Raw genomic sequence first — 17172 nt, 5'->3', positions numbered from 1 at the left:
GTTAAATATTTAATTTAACTTTATTCATTAAAACCTTTTTGTTATTTTATTTAAAACCACTAGACTATATAAAATGCTAAGATAATTATCAAAATTGAATCCACCAACATTACTAATCTTAACAAAAAATAGACATGGCGGAGCGAAAAGCAGCGAGAACTCCAAATTTCAAATTGGGGAATGGCGGAATTCCTGGGGAAGGCAGTTTCTCTAGGATTGGAACTGGCAAATAGGCAGGAGGATAGGCATCTCAAGGGTCAGAAGAGGACAAGGAAACAGTCAAACCAAGGGAGGACAAAGATTCGAAATCTTGGGACCCACACGACAGAGATAAAGGTAAAAAATGGTATTCGCTCTTTGGAGTGAAACCGCTGGCTAAATCTGGGCTCCCGGAAGTAAAAAATATCTCAGATCCAGTTTCGGGACTGGTTGCTATCTCTGTTCCAGATAAAGTGGTAGATATGACTGTAGCAGGTTTTATCCATGACATTAGTGGGATGATTTTATGGCTTTAGGCCTAACATCGATGATGTTAGGAATTTCATAAGGAGAAAATGGCTTGTTATAGGTCAAGTGGATGTGGCAGCGCTGCCTAGGGGGTTTTTTTGCTTCGCTTTTAACTTTGAAGAAGACATGAATAAGGCTCCCTATGAAGGCCCATGGATGCATGGCAAGTCATCCTTGGCTCTTCAGAAATGGGCCCCGAACCTTGCCCTTGACGAGTCCTTCGTTTCTGCGCCAGTTTGGACACACCTCCCAGGTCTCCCACTGGAATATTGGAATGAGGAAGTATTCAAGGGTATTGCGAAATCATTTGGAGAACTTCTGTCGATTGATCCGATGATGGCAGCTAAATCAAGGTGAGTCTTTTCTCGCATCTGTATTAATGTTAATCAAATGATGGATATGCCTCAATCCATAGAAATCATATCTAAACTTGGAAAATAGTCCCAAGCTATTGAATATGAATCACTTTCGTTTACCTGTTTCCATTGCAAAAAATTGGGGCATTGGGCAAAATCATGCCCGCTCAAGAAGATCAAGGAAAGAAAGACTAATAGCAATATTAAGAACAAAAATATTTGACAAATGATTGATAAAAAAGGAGACCCATCAGTTGAGTGTGACCAAAATAAGGATGTTATGGAATTAGTTAATGAAGTCAAGAAGGCTGGGAATAGCAATAATGGAAAACAAGATTGTGTCTGCTCTAATAACCAACCAGAGAATTCTATAGAAGTAAAGCAAGGAACCGAGTTGAAAAATAAAAATAGCCCAGAGGACCAGGAGATTGGATCTGTCAGTCGGGAGAAGGAAGAATCCGGTCCAGCCTCTTCATTCTCAAAATCGACCAAGGAAAACTTTAATGAAGCTCAAGACCCTTCTGACATCGAGCCCATATTGCTTTTAACCAATGGAAGCCCAAAGCCTCATCTTTGTAAAACCCCTTCTCAAAGTATGGTAATGGATATTCTGGAAGGGAATCTCTGGATTCTTGGTCTGAGAGAAGGAAAAATGAACAAGGAGGAACTCAATGGAGGGATCTCAACCAGAAGCAGGAATTAAAAAAAGGCAGATGTTGGAAGTCAGAACAAAAAGCAGTGAAGGCCATCCCTAAAACATCAAAGGGAATAGGAAAGTTGGAAGAACCGTGCTGATGGAACACAGTGTTCCATTGAGTCAGCCCCATCCACAGTTAAAGTATGAAGATAATATCCTGGAATATTAGAGGGTTGAATGCCCCTCATAAGCAGGATGTGTTACGAAGCATCATTAGAGATCATAAACCGGATGTGGTCCTTGTTTAGGAAACCAAGATGTCTAAGGAAAAAGTTGAAAAGATAAGAACTTTCAAGGAAAATGGTGTCATAGGTTCTAACTCAGAGGGAGCTTTTGGAGGAACTGCGATTTTTTTGAACCAAAAAACCATTAAAGGTAGGGAAATCATCTCTTCTTTTAATAGGAACTCAGTTCAGCTTGAGCATATTAAGGACAACTTTGTCTGGGTGTTATCTAATGTCTACGTGCCTAACACTAAAACCGGGAGAGTTAAATATTGGAGAATCCTTGCAAACAATAGACTCAAGTTTGCTGACCAAAGATGGATTATTATGGGAGATTTCAATACTCCACTCAAAGAGGAAGAGAAAATGGGAGGTCTCCCTTTACAACTTGATGGGAAACAAGACCTTATGGATTTCATAAATGATCAAGCTCTCATTGACGTGGATCTCCAAGGCATCAATTACACTTGGACAAATAGAAGAACCGGAGCTGGCGTGATTCAAGTAAAGTTAGATAGAACTTTAATTTCTTCTGATTGGTTAACCAAGTTTAGATGCTACCTTGCTTTTGTTATCAAAATTGGGTCATACCATTACCCCATCTCCTTTTTTGCCAACTCTCTTTCGGCCAAGAGAAACTTCCCTTTCAGATTTGAAAAAGTGTGGCTTTCCCATCCTTCCTTGGAAGCGTGTATTGCTGAATGGTGGAATTCTGAAGTGGAGGGTAAGGCTCTTTTCAGAATAGCCAAAAAGCTCAATATCCTTAAGGCCAAAATTAAAATCTAGAACAAAGAGATTTTTGGGGATATTTTAAAGAACAAAAATCAAGTCAAAACTGAAATAAAGGATATTCAGGATAGAATCCAAGTGGCTAGGTTGTCTAAAGATCTTATGATGGCCGAAAATGTCCTCTTGTCTAAATACCACACCATTATCTCCAATGAAGAGACGTTCTGGAGACAAAGATCTAGAGCCCTGTTCTTGAAGGAAGGCAATAAAAATACCCGATTTTTTCACTTAACTTCTCTTAAGCACAGGGCGGCTAACAGAATATCTAGACTATCCTGCAATAAAGGCATCCTAACAGAGGATAATGATATTAGGAAGGAAGCTCTTGATCATTTTAGCTCCTTGCTGGGAGAAGTGGATAACCTGGATATCAACAATCAAAATACCATTTTACAAGCAATTCCTTCTATCCTAACTGAAGCTGATAATAACCTTTTATCCAGTATTCCCTCTAATCAAGAAATCAAAAAGGCGGTGTTCTCTTTTCAGGGTGATAAGTCCCTTGGACCGGATGGTTTTCCAATGTTTTTGTTCCAAAATTTTTGGCACATCGTGGAGGCTGACATCTGCAATGGTGTTAAAGAATTCTTTGGCTCTAGAAGGCTCCTTAAGGAACTAGATGCTACCTTCATCGTCCTTATCCCAAAAATCCCAGGTGCTGATTCTCTCAACAAGTTTAGACCCATTAGCCTGTGTAACTCTGTGTATAAGATTTTATCCAAGGTTCTAACTTCCAAGTTGTTGGATATTCTTCCAAGAATAATCTCTGTCCAGCAGAATGGCTTTGTCCTTGGTAGACAGATTCTGGATTCCATTATTTCTGTTCAAGAAAATATCCACTCCCTGAAAGTGGTGAATAACCAAGGCTTCTTCCTAAAGTTAGACATGGCTAAAGCTTTTGATAGAGTGAACTGACAGTTTCTCCTTAGTTATGAAATCTTTTGGTTTTAGTGGCAAAGTTATTCAGCTTTGTTCTCAACTTATGGAAACTTCCTCATCTGCTATTATAGTCAATGGTTCCTCATCTAGCTTCTTCAAAAGCACTAGAGGTCTTAGACAAGGGGACCCCATATCCCCTATCCTATTTACTATTCTTGCAGAATGTCTAGGTAGATTTATTCTTATAAATGTGGAAGATGGCAATCTTAGGGGTTTGAAACCTTCTTCTTCCAATGTTGTTTGTTCTCATGAACAATTCGTTGATGATTCTATTACCATGGGGGAAGCAATCATCTTGGAAGCTAAAATATGAAGAATATCCTGAATACTTATGAATCTGCCTCTGGTCAAAAAATCAACTGGGATAAAAGTTCTATGTTCTTCATCAATACCCCAGTCCAAAGGCAACTAAGTATTGGTATAATTCTTGGCTGCACTATTTCTAAGCTTCCCTCCACTTATCTAGGGCTTCCTCTGTGTCTCAAGCCGGAGGAGTCCTTCTGGAATAGGTTGATAGATAGACTTAACTCAAAACTTGCTGGTTGGAAAGGGGTTGTCCTTAGTCAAGTGGGAAAAATTACTCTGCTTAAAGCCACTCTCCAAAATCTTCTTGTTTATGCTCTTAGCTTGTTCAAAATCCCTACTAAGTTTGCGGAAGCCATTGAAAGAATCCAAAAAAAGTTTCTTTGGTCAGGAGTGGAAGTCAAAAATAGAATTCCCCTTATTGCCTGGAATAAAATTTGTTCCCCTAAGGCCTCTGATGGGTTGGGCTTAAGGAATATCGGTACTATGAATAAATCTTTATTAGCCAAACAAATTTGGAGATTGAAAGGAGAGGAAAGAGAATGGAACTCAATCTGGAAAAACAAATATCTTTATATGCAACCTTCTAAGGAAGAATTCCTTGATAATTCTTTCATTGTTGAAGGTTTGGCTATATGGAATGTTGTTCAATCTGCTAAAAGCTGGGTTGTTGGTGGTCTAACTTGGAACCTTGGGGATGTGAGGAGAATAAGATTTTGGGAAGATAGATGGATATTGGACAAACCCCTGGAGGAAGTCCCAATCCTTAATGACTAAAAAGACTAGTTCAAAAAGGTTTGGTGAGCTGGTCAGAGATTACTGAAAAAATGGGAACTGGATTGATTTTAGCCAGCAGTGTCCGGGGCTCAAGTTCCTTCAGATTGCTCTTTCTACTAAAATCCCTATAGACAAGAAAGATGACAGATTGATATGGAGGGAAACCCCATATGGGAAATATTATATTTCCTCAGATGTGGCTATTCATAATGATTCTATGGAAGAAATTCCTATCTAGGCTAAAGTTTGGAACAAGAAGTTAGTTCCTAAGGTTAACATCTTCTTCTGGATTTTCATCCAAAATAAGGTTTGAAACCTGGATAACCTTCAAAAGAGAGGTTTTGTTTTTCTTAATAGGTGTTCTCTTTGTTGCAGAGAAGAAGAGACGGCTTGCCATATTCTCAATCAGTGCACTTTTAGTCAGGATATCTGGAAAATCATCTTAAGCAGGTGGAACCTGAGTTGGGTTTTCCCGAACCCCCTAGGGGATTCCTGGCAGCAATGGCACTGCCCTAATTCTAATACTAAAATTGTGGAGACCTGGAGACTCACTCTACCGATTGTTATCTGGAATATCTGGAAAGAGCGTAACAATAGGATTTTCAGGGATAAAAGGGCTATTCCCGAAGTGGTGGCAGATAAAATTTATAGGAGTATATTTGAATGCCTCTATGGCACTTATCATGGACTAGCTGCTAAAGATGACTTCAAAGATAGGTGAAACCTCTCCACCACTACTACTAGCAAGGAGAAAGGAAGAGATGGTCTCGTTGGTGTTTTCCTCCTCAGGGGTGGATTAAGGCTAACTTTGATGGGGCCTCAAAGGGGAATCTGGGTAAAGACGGATATGGGGGCATTGTCAGGAATTTTGCTGGAAGTTGTTTAAAAGCGATGGTTGGTCCTTTGGGGAATCAAACTAGTCATTTTTCCGAAGCCTCAGATGCCTTGAACACCTTAATTTTAGCCAAAAGTCTTAATTATGAAAAATTATGGCTTGAGGGAGATTCACTTAATATTATTGTCTCAAGGGGGAGTCGGAGCCATCTTGGTCAATTAAAAATATTATCATGAATGCTAGGGAGATCATTACAAGTTTAAAAAAAATTATTATTCAACATGCCTTTAGAGAACAAAATAGTGTTGCGGACTATCTAGCGAATATAGGATTTTACTCTAACTCCCAATCGATTTGGCACAAGGAAGATCTCAATTTAAACATTAAAGAGCTCCTTAGAAAGGATCGTCATATGGGGAGAGAAGGACAGTATAATCATGATAGGGATTATGAATAATTTATGCCTTGATGGAAAGGTCATCATTACTTGGCAAAGCGACAGACCCCCAACAATCTATAATATTTTTCCGCACGCTTTGTGGGTTTCCCGATTCAAAATCTTGAGCAACTTCGGGAAAGAAGGGCTTAGTTTGCAGAGAAACATAGCAGATAGTCTGAATCCGAAGATGGGAGGAGACCTAAGAAGGGAGGAACTAGACAATACATCACTTGGAAAGAGATGTTGAAAGTGTGGGCAAAAATGAAAAAGGGTTCTCTCACAAGCTTCAGGGAGAAGCTCGTGGAATATGATAAAGGTAGGGTAAACCTCGTCGTTTCCAAGATTTTTGAAAATTGGTCTAATGGATCATTTAAAATCTATGGAGTTAAGTTCAAGCTGGACACTGGGCTTATAGCTATAGTGACTGGAATGCCCCACACTGGGCTTAATTTCTTTCGAGACCTCAGTGATCGCCCTGGTAAGGACAAAAACCATCCTATGGAGGATGTGGATTTCAAGGATAATGAGGAAACTGATGTGAATTCTAAGAAGGAAACAAACAAAGATTCTGAGAAGGACATGACCAAGGACAGAGCTAGTGAGGATAAGGAAAGTGCGGATAAAGGGCTTCTCTTGGATAACCTCAAGAAACTGACTGAAGTGAGAATGGATTATGACAGATGGACTTATGAGCTCCTGAAGAACCTGGAAAAAAAGGGGAAAAACACGGATGAGAAGAGGGAGGATGTCAACAGAGACCAGATAAATTGGAAGCAAAATATGGAGGATAAGGTTAAATAGCTAGAAGAAGGGAGAGAGGCGATGAAAAATCTTATGGGCGTTATCCCGAGTATCCTATCTGCTATCACTAAAAACCTGGAGGATATTGCTAAGGTCGTTGATCATACCAGCTCTCCAAAACTGGTAGTGGAACTTGACTTGGACGAAGAGACTATCCAGACTAGTAGTGGTGAAGTTACTCCGGTTGGTGGCGCTGCGAAGAGGACTAGGGCTAGTGTCAAGAAAGTTGTGGCTGCTTCTACAAAGGATCTCCCTAATCTCAGGGATAACATCAAAGAACTGCATGAAATTAGCAACACCCTGGCGAATGCCCTGGAAAAAATCAACTAGTTTCTCTCTTGGAGTCCGACTGGCTTGCTGGCTTTATGGGGCTTTTTCTAGTTTTCTTTGGTTTTCTGCTAGCTTTTCGATGGTCTGTTCCTTTTTGTATCTCTTTTCTTTTGTTGTTTAAGTTCTACTTGTAAAGGGTTTCAAGGCCCCTTCAAAACCTGCTTTTACCTTAATAAAAAAAAAAACAATACTAAAACTAGTAAGCCTGCCAGCTAGCTCAGTCAATGCTAAAAACCAACTTACTAAAAATAGAAAGTATTGAAAGGCTAACCCAAAATCACTCTAGAAAAGATCATTATGCTCATAATAATGGTGCAGCTAAACTAAACATCAATTATTGTCGAATTGTTGGACAAATTGGCCCCAAAGTTCCCTAATCCTAACACATTAGCCTACAAGAGCCAAACTAAATAGGATAACGTTCTACCAACTCAACTGGTAAGGAAGGGAACATTACATAAAATAATTTTATGAATGAGGCCTTAGTCTCTCCATATGGACTATGATCTTGGTTTTTATAATTATAGGAACAAGATTTTAAGGGGACCTCCAATTTTCATTGGCCATGAAATTCACCTGCACACTTATTCACAACCATTGGTATACTTCATAGAATAGCTGAAGCATAATAAGTTGAGCATGTCCACACAACCAAATTATTTACAAATGTCAAATTTAATACAACATTCTTATCCTTTATTAGAATTTCAATTTAAATTCCATCACCTCACCACATAATATCAAACAAACACACCTATAAAAATTTATTATTTCCAACTCAATTCAGGTTAATAAGATCAATCCAAGACCTACTAACAACTATATTTAAAACTCCAATTCATACCAAATAAAACAAAGACATATGAATAATCATATTACAATATCATCTTACCCTTGTTGTCAATGATTTATGTTATCACTAAAACATGAAAAAATTAGGCTATATAGAATTTAATGTTAATCCTATGAGGATCCGGTTGATACTGAGAGGGGGGGGGGGGGGGGTGAATCAATATCAATACCAATTTTGAACTTTAAACCCAAATCAAACTTACAACAAATATAACTTCATTTACCACATATGCCAATTCATTAAACAATATCGATAATCACTGATAAATCTCTGATAAAGTGCTATAATTGGTGTATTTAGAAATAATGAATAAACTAAAGATAATAAATAAGATCACATGAAAATCATTCCACACATGAACACCATATTTTTGACGTGGAAATCCAAATAGGGAAAAACCACAGTGGGAGTTCATACCCACAAAGATTTCTACTCTTTTGAAGTACGCCATGTTAGGAGCTTACAATATGCCCTATTAGGAGCAAACCTTGTTAGGAGTCACTCGATTAAGGGATTTGGATGTGTAGCCTGGTTAGGAACTTGATGACCTATTAGGATCAACCTCATGAGAGGATTTACCACTCTTTTTGAGAGCTACCCTGTTAAGGGATTTACAAGATTAAGGCCTGTCAGGACCTACCCGATTAAGGAATTTAATCTGTTGTAATTGTTAGAGAACAATAATTAAAAAGTGATATGTTACTTGCACTTCTCAGCTTGCTAAATTAGATCCAGTTATGCTTCACTATCTGCAACTCTCAGGCAGATCTCACTCTTCTTTGGTATGACTTCACACTCTTCTCTTAGATCACTGACACAATAAACATCAACTAAGCCAACTTAAATAATGCTTTCCACTAAGTCGGCCACTAAACCCCAAATTACATCATAGATCTTTACAACTCATTAAAAATCATCATGTGGATCATTATAATCAATTACAAATCAATATCAGTCATTGAATGATCATAAGTCCTCATGACAAGTCGATCTGGTACAAAGTCAAACCCTTAGCTCACTCCGCTAAGCACTTTGCACATTCCCAATAAATTCACTCCCCAAATGCACCAAAACATCTTTCAAACATTTCACGCTATTTGTGTCGCGTTAACATCAACACGTGAACTTTATGTCGAACACCGCCATACCAAAAATCATTACCGGTTCTAAAACCCTTCTTAAACCCTGACAAAACTTCATCTGAAATTAGAAACATGCCTTTTGATAGTCATCACAAGATGCGGTTTTGGTTAGATACTCATTAACATGATAAAAGCTTACATTCCAAACCACAAATCACCAATCATCCGCTTCAAGTAAAACATCTCTGCATATACCAGTTAAAGTCCTATTTCACAGTCTTTTGTATATTGTCGGTAAACCCTGTCTCCGGTAGACTGAATCACTTAGATGACAAACCAAACATCAGGAAACATTAGTTAACATCATTTAACATCAGTTGCAATCAATGACAACACAAATAACTGATCAAGTCATCTAATCACAAAATCTCAATCTCTTCATCACAAAGAGTCTTCTATTCTCTATCGGTTCAGTCATCAATCTTTAACTACATCACCTCATCTACATTAGTTATGCTAATCATGCCAACATTTAAGTTATGTGACATGTGATATAAATTTCTCACTTAGTCATAAAAATGTAGGAGTTGATGATAAAGCATGTTAATAGGATATGAATGGTTGTTGTATTAACATAGGTTATTATTTTATGTGCATGCTTTCCTTTAATGTTGTACATTGCACAAATATTTTTATATATTTATATGAATGATGCAAGTTTATTTCAATTTAGTTATTTTTATTTTCTTTTAGCATGCATGATCACTATAGTTTCATCAATTTTCTAAAGTGCAAAACAATGCAAGGTAGAACACTACCTTTGCAACCTTCTAACAATTTTACATCCACCTAACTATTCACCCTCTAGTATGTTTTGAGACCCAATTTACATATTGTTGGCCACCCTAATGATCACAAAAATTATTTTGCAACCACCCATGGCCTTGAAATTTCTTCCCTGAACAATCCTATAACATTGATAGAATAATCTGACAAGGACCCTAGCACCCTCCAGTGTTAACGGCCAATTTTTAAAAAAAAGCTAATTTTTTCTTCTTTGTTCCTAAAGTGTACTACATTCTTAACTATAAAACCACCAAAAAATTGAGAGAAATTTGTATTTAAAAATTATCCTTTCCCCCCCTTCACAAATGAATTCAAAATTGAAAAAAATGGCACCTTTCTACACACAATACATAACAAAAAACACAAAATTTACATCAAATTTGTAGAGATAGAATACTTAATATCAACAGTCAACCAATTTGGAAGCAACTCCATTGTTCCTCACCCATGAATTCTCTCTAGTTTCTCTCCTCTTTCTATTACTTACCAATTGTACATGCTTCTCTTTTCTTGAGAAGCCATAGGAATCCATTTTCTTTCTCTAAAGTTTAGAAAACGTAGCTACATCTTGCCATGTCTAAAAGTTACCTTCAATTACTATCATTATGGTGATCATCTCCCTCACCCTTGTCTTTATCACTTGCACACACATAAGTGATATTTTTTACCTCCTAACTTTTCTTATTTTGAACATGATTTAATAAATGATATTTCAAACTTCTATTCACATTTCTCACATGCTTTCCTAATCAATGTTCAAAGTAATAGTCCCATAGATATGTTGTGATATTTATCCACAAATGATTGTTCCAAACAATAATCTATTTGTCTATATGTTCTTTCTCAAGCAAAAATAAAGTGTCAAACGTTATCTTTCAAAATAATTCAAAATTGTTTGTTAAACTTTTATCATATTCCTAAGGTTAAACTTGTTAATCTTTTTTCGTTGGATTTGAATCTTTCAAAATTTGATTTATTCCTTGATCAATTAATATAGTATTGATTTATAAAAATAATATGAATATATCAAAAAATATTATTAAATATCTACTGAAAAAAATTAAAAAATAAATATCCAATAATTACAAATCATAGAATGACATTATGTTCCAGTTGAAATAGTAAATGGATGAATGACTTAGAACACATGTTGTGGCATTATTTGTTGGCCATTTGGTGGAATTGATTGTGTTGCATTGATGTTTTGTCATTGATGTCAACACTAGTTGTTTGGATGCTTTGTCGACACCCTTTTGGTCCCAGTAGGATGAGTGGTTTTTGGTTAACTTGGATCCGACATGATCCGGTAGACTCTGATATAATCTGGTGATGGAATTGGCTTGTTCATGATACTTATAATCATATTTGGTCAATTGGTTTATGTTTGGTGATTGGATGCTATCCTACTTGCTTAGAAGATTGGTTTCTAGTTCCGGCGATGGTTTCACCGACAGAGCTTTTGATGGAGATCTTTGATGAATTGCATAAGTGGTGTTGGTGCAACTTCTGATGGAGTTTCAGGATGTTGTTGCTGATCATGTTCGAGACTTGGCAATTAGAGATCATTGTTGAAGCATGTGGACCTATACTTGGTCCCAGTTGATCTAGGTTATGGACCGACTTTAATGTAACATGTGGATAAGACCTATTGATTGATTTCCGAGATGTCTTATGTGTTGATATTACTTGTTTGGTCTAAGGCCGACATGGTTTGTAATTATGTAATTAGTTTAGTGTCTGGTGGCTGACCTGATTGTTTATGGTCGAGGGTTTGTATATATAGATGTAAGATCTCATTGTAGATCATCATGGTTAATGTAAGAGGTCATGGTCAAGGAATGTAATGAGAGAATAATATAATATCATTCAGGAAGAGGATTTGGTCGATCATTGGAGATCGAATTGGGTTTATGTAAGAGGATTTAGTCCTCCGATATTGAGCTTAACTAGAACTGTACTCTGGCATAGGAGATGCTATCTTTTGTAGTTCAACACTTCTCTGGATTGTTGTCTAGATTTATATGTAGTCAGTGAGGCTCCTTTTGTGATGAGCAATGTGCTCTAGGGTTTTGGCCTTCCTGCAAGTGCAGGCCCCTTCATTGTAATTCACATACTTATTGCAGAAGTATTATCTAACCGTGGGTAGGATTCCCACCATGGTTTTTCCCTTTACCAGGTTTTCCACGTACAAATCTTGGTGTTGTGTGGATGGCTTTTATTATGTGATTATTGTTTATACTTAATTGGATTAACTGCTATTCTGATATTATTGTTTTGGGTTGTGGTATTAAAGTTTTAATTGTTGAATGTTCCTGTAATCCGTGACAACTGATTCACCCCCACTCTCAGTTGTCTTCCAATTATCTGAACTGTCTAACAATTGGTATCAAAGCTTTGGTCCTCTCTACAGAAAGCTTAATCGCTTGAGGAAGATCCTATGGCGACTAACAGTTCAAGTTCATCCAATTCTTCTAGAGCTATCTTTCGAAGGGATATTCTGAAACTTGATGGAACAAACTACACAGTATGGAAGATTCATATGGAGACTCATCTGAGATGTATTGGCAAGGAGATTTGGGAGATCACACAAAATGGTGTCACACCATGTAATCTGGGATCTAGCAATCCTCCTCCAGCAAACCTGGACAAGGAGCTTGAGAATGATTGTAGAGCAAGAGAAGCCCTCTTGTGTGCACTTTCTGAGCAACAAATAATGGGATTAACAGACAAATCATCTGGAAAGGCTATATGGGATAAGTTGGACTCTTAATGAAGGTGACCCTATAGTGAATATTTCTAAACTTGATGGTGACTGGGTGAGATATGAAAACCTGAAGATGGAAGAAGATGAAAGGATTACTGCATTCATGGAAAGGGTAAATGAGATTGTTATGGGAATTCAATGTTGTGTTGGAACTCTGAGTGAAGATGAAATTGTTTCTAAAGTCCTAAGAGCCTTACCATTAGCTTACAAAATGAAGGCTACTTCTATTTATGAGTTGAGACCAATGGCTAATACATCTATCAACAAAGATACTTTGGTTGGGAAACTATCTGCTTTTAAGCTTGAGGAATTTGGACATTCTGGAGCTGTAAAGACTGAACCTGCTTTTCATGCATCTACAACCAGTAAGAAAGACTCGAAAGATTTATATGCAAAGGAGTTAGAAGATATGAAGAGAGAAGATGATGAGTTTGAGCAACTTGAAGCACTATTTTCTAGAAGAGTATTAAAAGGACCGGTAGGAAGTAAGTATGAAGGAAAAGCACCTTTTAAATGTTTTGCATGTAATAAGATTGGTCATTTTGCATCTAGATGTCCTGAAAGAAATTCAAGATTTGAAGAAAGAGTTAAAAGATCATTTAAGCCTAACCTAGGATATCGGAACAAATATAGATTCAAGAAAAATAGAAACAAATCATACTACATAGCGGATGAGAAAGCCATTACTGATTCAGATGATGAACCGACAGAAGACTCGGCTAGTGGATCCAACAATGGGAAGGAATGGGTATTCTTGGCTATCAAGGAAGATGATCTGGCACTAGAAGAGAATGTACCTGAGGAAAAGGCACTTGTTGCTAAAATTGATGACAAGGATGAATGGGTAATTGACAGTGGTTGTTCACATCATATGACTGGAGATAAAGGGAATTTTTTGTCTTTGCAAGAATTTGATGGTGGACTGGTTAGATTTGGAGATGACAAGGCATGTATGATCAAAAGAAAATGAACTATACCATTGGATGGTAAGATCAAGACTGACAATGTTTATTATGTTGAAGGTTTGAAGCATAATCTTTTGAGTGTAAGAAAATTGGTAGATAAGGGATTTCAATTACAGTTCAAGGATGGAAAATGCAAAATCATTAATAGATTTGGCTTAGAGATTGCAACCAGTACACAAACAAAAGGTAACATATTTCATTTGAACCCCGGTGAGAAGACATGTTTGATTACACAGATTAATGAAAGCTGGTTATGGCATAAAAGGTTGTGTCATGTGAATTTTGATTGCATTGTGAAGATCAGTTCAACTAAGGTAGTTAGGGATATACCTAAGATTATGAAGCCCTATAATCCGGTATGTAAAGAATGTCAAATGGGTAAACAGGTCATAACCTCTTTTAGGAGTATACAAAATAAATCAAATGATGTTCTTGATCTTATTCATACTGATTTGTTTGGCCCTTGTAGACTTAAAAGTTTTCATGGTGGTAGATATTTCATGCTAATCATTGATGATTATTCTAGAATGATGTGGGTTACTTTTTTGAGAGAAAAATCTGAAGCATTTGAAAAGTTTAAAATCTTTAAGGCTAAAGTGGAAACTGAGATAGGATTGAAAATTAAATGTTTGAGATCAGATTATGGTGGAGAATTCACATCCGGTGAGTTTAATAATTTTTGTGACAAGCATGGCATAAGAAGACAATTTTTTGCTCCCCAGACACCTCAACAACATGGAGTTGTGGAAAGAAAAAATAGAACTATCTTGGATGCTGCTAGAACAATTATGATGGAAGCTAATCTACCTCATATCTACTGGAGAGAAGCAATGAGTACAACGGTTTATACATTCAATAGAGTACATATCAAAGGAGAAACTGGTAAGACATCTTATGAATTATGGTTTGGCAATACACCCACAGTTAAGTATTTCAAAATTTTTGGTAGTAAATATTATATCAGGAGAGATGATACTATTGGGAAATTCGACCCTAGATGTGATGAAGGCATATTTATTGGTTATTCTAATGAAAGAAAAGCATATAGATGTTATAACAAGAGATTGTAGAGAATTGTGGAGAGTGCTAATGTAAAAGTAGATGAGATGAACAGAAGTCAAATCAGAGTTTATGAGAAGGAATTGACAGTGGAAATGATTATATTTGAACCGGTAGCACCTTTACCGGAACAAAGAGTTGAACCAATTACTCTAGCAACATCAGAGAATTCTACAATAACTAAAGAACAGGGAAGAGGAACAGAGAGTCAGAAGACTCCTAGGTATGTGAGACTGAATCATTCTGAAGATCAAATCATTGGGGACAAGAGCAATGGAGTGATGACAAGAAAAAGACTGGCAACTAATGGGGCATGTTTAATTTCACAAGTTGAACTGGTATCAGTAATTGAGGAATGTAAAGATGAACATTGGTTAAAAGCTATGGAAGAAGAATTAGATCAAATTGAGAAAAATAACACATGGACTTTGGTTCCCCAACCTAAATATAAAAATGTTATTGGAACTAAATGGATTTTTAGGAATAAATTGAATGATGATGGTCAAGTTATAAGGAATAAGGCTAGATTGGTTTGTAAAGGATATTCTCAGAAGGAAGGAATTGATTATGGAGAGACTTTTGCATCTGTAGCTAGGATTGAAGCTATAAGATTATTTCTTGCCTATGCTGCTTATAAAAACTACAAGGTTTATCAGATGGATGTTAAATTGCATTTTTGAATGGGGATCTTCTTTATTTGACTCAGACTAGGCCTGACATTATCAATGTTGTTTGTATTGTTTCAAGATTTTAGAGTGATCCTAGAGAAAATCATGAGATGGCGGTGAAAAGGATTTTTAGATACTTGCAAGGTACATCAGAATATGGCTTATGGTACCCTAAGGATGATAACTTTACTTTATGTGCATATACAGATGCTGATTGGGCTGGAGATGTTGATGACCGAAAAAGTAATTCCGGTGGAACTTCTTTCTTAGAAAGAAGTTGGTTTCATGGATCAACAAGAAATAGTCATGTACTTCTTTATCTATTGTTGAAGCTGAATATGTTGTTGCTTCTACTAACTGTACACAAGTTTTATGAATGAAGCAAATGTTAAAGGATATAAAGGTGGATTGTGATGCACCGGTAGTTATTCACTATGATAACTCTGCTACTATTGATATATCAAAGAATTTGGTATTTCATTCTAAGACAAAGCACATATCTATCAAGTATAAATTTTTGAAGGAGAAGGTGGAAGCAAATGAAGTTATACTGGTTTATGTGAACACTAAAGAACAGATTGTAGATATTTTCACTAAACCTTTATCCAAGGAATCCTTTGAGTACCTAAGAGACAGATTGGGAATTTCTGCCCCTCCGATAGAGACTTAATTGATGCGGTTTGGCATCAGTCCGACATGCATTATTTGAGATACTATTCATTCTGGCACTGATGTGGGATGCTACTGCTCAGGGGGAGTAGTCATCTTTGCGATCCAGAGGCTTATGTTTTTGCTTTGATATTTCTGTCAAATTTTTGGAATTGATGTCAAAGGGGGAGTGATATAGATGTGAAAAAGTAAAAGTCAAAGGGGGAGAGATATTGATATTCATAACTATATGCAAGTGATTGTTGGTTGTCTTCCACAGGGGGAGACTTGTTTGACATTTCTTGGTACTTAGATGTCTTTCACATCTAGTGTTGCCATCCATTCCAAAAGGGAATATTGTTGGCCATTTGGTGGAATTGATTATGTGTTGCATTGATGTTTTGTCATTGATGTCAACACTGGTTGTTTGGATGCTTTATCGGCACCCTTGTGGTCTCGATAGGATGAGTGGTTTTTGGTTAACTTGGATTCGGCATGATCTGGTAGACTCTGGTATAATCTGATGGTAAAATTGGCTTGTTCATGATACTTATACTCATTTTTGGTCAATTGGTTTCGGTCTGGTGATTGGATGCTATCCTTCTTGCTTAGAAGATTGGTTTCTGGTTTCGGCGAGGGTTTCACCGACAGAGTTTTTAATGAAGAGCTTTGATGAATTGCATAAGTGGTGTTGGTGTAGCTTCTGATGGAGTTTCAGAATGTTGTTGGTGATCATGTTTGAGACTTGGCGGTTGGAGATCATTGTTGAAGCGTGTGGACCTATACTTGGTCCCGGTTGATCTAGGTTATGGATCGACTTTAATGTAATGTGTGGACGGGACCTATTGATGTATTTTAGGGATGTCTTATGTGTTGATATTACTTGTTTGGTCTAAGGCCGACATGGTTTGTAATTATGTAATTAGTTTATTGTCTGGTGGCCGACCTAATTGTTTATGGTCGAGGGTTTGTATATATAGATGTAAGATCTCAGTGTAGATCATCATGGTTAATGTAAGAGGTCATGGTCAAAGAATGTAATGAGAGAATAAGGTAATATCATTCAGGCAGAGGAGTTAGTTGATCATTGGAGATTGAATTGGGTTCATGTAAGAGGATTTAGTCCTCTAGTATTGAGCTTAACCGGAACTGTACTCTGGCATAGGAGATGCTATCTTTTGCAGTTCAACACTTCTCTGGATTGTTCTCTAGATTTATATGTAGTCAGTGAGGCTCCTTTTGTGATGAGCAGTGTGCTCTAGGTTGTTGGCCTTCTTGCAAGTGTAGGCC

Source organism: Cryptomeria japonica, chromosome 4 (assembly GCF_030272615.1).
Source record: "Cryptomeria japonica chromosome 4, Sugi_1.0, whole genome shotgun sequence".
Lineage (NCBI taxonomy): Eukaryota > Viridiplantae > Streptophyta > Pinopsida > Cupressales > Cupressaceae > Cryptomeria > Cryptomeria japonica.
This window is presented reverse-complemented; position numbering follows the sequence as displayed.